This window comes from Chionomys nivalis, chromosome X (assembly GCF_950005125.1).
Source record: "Chionomys nivalis chromosome X, mChiNiv1.1, whole genome shotgun sequence".
Taxonomy (NCBI): domain Eukaryota; kingdom Metazoa; phylum Chordata; class Mammalia; order Rodentia; family Cricetidae; genus Chionomys; species Chionomys nivalis.
Window position 1 is genome coordinate 21,527,020 of NC_080112.1, and position 4,014 is coordinate 21,531,033.

Consider the following 4,014-nt stretch of genomic DNA (forward strand, 5'->3'; position numbering starts at 1 on the left):
TGTGACAGTTGTGTAGCTTGGTGTTTTTGTGGGACTCCTAACATGGGAGCACGGGCTGTCACTGACCCTTTTTCTGTTTTTGTTTTTTGGGGGGGAGAGACCTATTCTTCATACTGAGTTGCCTTGCCCAGTCTTAATACAAGGGGAGGTGCTGAGTCCTACTCCAACTTTACATGCCATGTTTTGTTGATCTCCATGGGAGGCCTGCCCTTTTCTGAACAGAAACAGAGGAAAAGGAGTGGATGGGGGACAGAGGGAAAGTGGGGAGGAGGAAAGGAGGAAAAGCTGTGATTAAGATGTAAAATAAATATTTTTTTTAAAAAAAATAGAAATGTTTGGGCTTTTCCATTTACAACCATTTCTAAACTTACCTGTGTTAACAGTACAGAATCAGACCCACCACTTTAAAGGTATAAGATGCACTTGTCTGTTTCTAATGTTGATCCTTTCTTTCACTATCACATTGGATGGTAGACACTTAATTTTATTTACTTGATCACCCCTTCCCCTTTTGACCCTCTGCTGTTCATATTTAAAATCGGGAGCAGAAGTGTGGAGTTGGGAATCTAATATTTCAAGTTCTTTATCTACCAATACTGCATCATTGAGATATGTTCTTATTCTTTGGCTTTTGGTCATTTTTATGCTAGTCTCTCATGTATCTTTGTTTTCCAATCATAGACCAGTTTCCTTTCCTAGGAAATATGCCATTGTCTATGTGGTGCTCTCAACTACAGGAAATACGAATAGGTCTATTTGCCTAAATCCTACACAGACAATTCTTTACTCTTGTAAAATATGATGCAACAAGATTTTGGAACCTTGCCAGATACTTGGGGGGGGGCAAAGTGGGGAGAGGCTGTATTTTATTCTCTTTTCTGATTTTCAGACCAATATGTGAGCTTGACATCTCAGCCTAGGTTTTACCAAGGTTATCGTTTCTCTCTTCAGAATCCATAGTGACACATAAACATTCTTTATAGTTAAGACTTCCTGATCTCTCTCTCTCTTTCTCTGTCTCTGTTTCTCTCTCCATATATATGTGTGTGTGTGCAGTTTTGATATGCTGAAAATTAGTAAGGATTAAATTATTTTAGTTTATGTTTCTACTTCCTATCATTTTTCTAAATCTAAATGGTTCTTGGCTTCTTTGCTAAAATATGGTTTAAATCTGTATCTCCCTTCTTAAACTGAAGGAAGTTAGTTAATCCAATCTTAAAGGAAAAATGTCTGGCTGTATGGGGGAATGCCTCACTGCTAGATCAAGGCTTTTCAGAATCAGTAGTCAAGAATTTGCTTAGCTATTTTCTTCCTTTCTCTGCAGCAACCTGGTTGAGATATAGAAAAGGCAGAAGACATTCTAAATAGGGATATATCTGATAGAGCTACGTATCAGAGTGGGACAGAAAGAAAGCAAAAGAGAGGTGCGGATGTGGAGAGTGAGAGGAGCTGCTGAGCACAGAATTACTACTAAATTCCAGGCCATGCATGCGAGGCCTCAGGAGAGGCTGGCACAATGGACCGGCACTGAGTCCTTCCAGGGAAGTGAGTGGTTCCAGACAAAAGATCTGGAGGGAGCTAGCTGAGGGACTAGTTTGTGACTGGGCGGTTTGCGGGTATTTCTAAGGTCTGTGGGGAATGCTGCTAAAATTACTGTGCTGAAGACAGAGCACAATAATATATGTTTATCTTCAGAACAATAAGCCATTTCAGATTCAAGCTGTTTATTATTTATATGGACAATAAATGGCAGCATAATAAAACATGCCAGTTCCCCACAGCTCTTGTCTCATACATTTAGAAGAATGACATCACCACAAGGAGGTCACTTTGTGACAGCACAAACCGTGGCATCCCCCAGGACTGAGGAGGCAATTCCACACTTCAGCTACCCAGTGTTCTTCATCACAGTTCTGAAGAAGGTAATGCCAGACGCTCCACACCTTATCAGAACCTCTCGGGAGAGTCAGGAAAGCGAGGGGAAATGGTTTTGTTCCATGCACCTCACAGGCCTCCCATCATTTCATATTTAGGAAGCATGCTATTCAACCACGATATGGCCTAACTAAAGTTAGATAGATATGTGTTATATAGGTTTGAGGCCAGTCTGAGCTTCATAAGGAGCCTCCACTTTAAACACTACAATTTAAGACTTTGCTTATATGAAAGAATGTCAGAGTGCCATGGCAGAGACTCCTGCCTACTGTCCTTTCATCTCTGAAGAAGGAAAAAGCAGGCTCTAGCACTGGAGTCATAGAGTGATTGAGGGCAGGGAAGAAGATGGAATACTTTCCCAAGGTAGGATTTCAGGCCTCAGACTCAACACTGCACGGTAGCCTCAGCCCTCAGTCAGCCATGGACTCCCTGGCTGAGTAGGTAGTGGCCCTCAAAAGCGGCAGGGGTGGTAGTGCTGCTGGCCTTTTCCCTTCCCTCCACTGACCTAACCCTCTGGCTCTGCACAGGTAGAGGTGGAGGGGGGCACGGGACCAGCAACCAGCCACATCAGGAGAGACCAAGGCATCCACACTTGATACAACCAATCCCCTCAACACAGCAGCTCATCTGCCTTTGCTGCCTCCCCCACCCCTGAGCTGCCCAGGAACTGCAGGAAATGGAAGAGGGAATCTCTGCAGGCTCCTAGCTCCTGATAAAGACGGGAGCTGTACTCAAGGCTTATTCTCTTCGGTAAGTCTTGCTGTGTAACCCAGCCTGTTCTTCAACTCACAATCTTCGGCCTTCGTTTCCTGAGTAGAATTACAGGCATATGCCACTATGCATGGCTTCCAAGCTCACTGCTCGACAGAAAGAATATAGTTGTGTAGTGCTCAGAGCCCAAGATCACTGTGGTTACATATTCATGGAGACACTCATGCGTTCTTAACTCTAATATCTTGTAGGGGGGACTAAAGAGTAGTGGGAAGAGTGAAGTATAAAGGAACATTTATTTATTCAAAGTCCATGAGCCTCAACTTAGCTGGAGAGACAGGAGTCTTAAATTAGAGAGGACCGCATTTTCCATGTAGAGTCCCTGCCTTGCCTCAGAGAATGATGATCCTTCTCCCCACCACTGTGGTGACCTTACTCTCATTTCACCATTATAGATCCAACCTGGGTTTGTAATAGAGAACATGCGGTATCAAAAGACAAGAAAAGCCAGGAGGTGGTGGAGCATGCCTTTAACCCCAGCACTCAAGAGGCAGAGGCAGGCGGATCTGTGAGTTCGAGGCCAGCCTGGTCTACAGAGTGAGTTCCAGGACAGCCAGGGCTACACAGAGAAGCCCTGCCTCAAAAAACAAACAAAAAGGATAAGAGAGCCATACAGGGCCTGATGCAATAGGATTTTTTAGTTGGCACCACCAGACTAAAAGGGATAATAAAATCTCTTGTGACCTGGAGACGGCTCCTAGAAAAGTACTAGGCTTTAAGGAAACAAACTTCCAGAATGGGAGCCTAGCTACAGGACTAGGAAAAAGTATCTTGGGATAAAGAAGAATGACACCAATTAAAGGTTCTGTGGACTTGGCTACTGTGCAGGAGAGGCCCAAAGATATAGTGAAATTTTTTGTGCCATAAAAAGCTCGTCTTGTTGTCAGACCATGAAAGGGCTAAAAACGGAGAGATTCTGTAGAGGAATCCCTGGCCTGCCTTTGGATGCACTGTGTACAAATGGGAGAAGAACTGAGAGGAAGCAGAACCTCTCCCCGAGGTCTTTGATAGCAGCACTGAGGCTTACTCACTGATTTCAGTGCAGACTGGACCTAGATCCTCCCCGCTGGAAGAGAAAGCAAGATCGAGACACTCTAGTCAGGGATTGCTGGGGATTTTATAACCACATTGTCAAAACTACTCATCTCTGGGGCCAGAGGCTCAGCAGTTAAGAAAACCTGTTCTTGTAGATGACCTGGGTTCAGTTCCCAGCATTCCCATACTACTCACAACTGTCAATAACTCCAGTTCAAGAAGGCTTGCTCCCCTGACTTCCATGGGCACCAAGCATCCATGTGGTGGTGTACA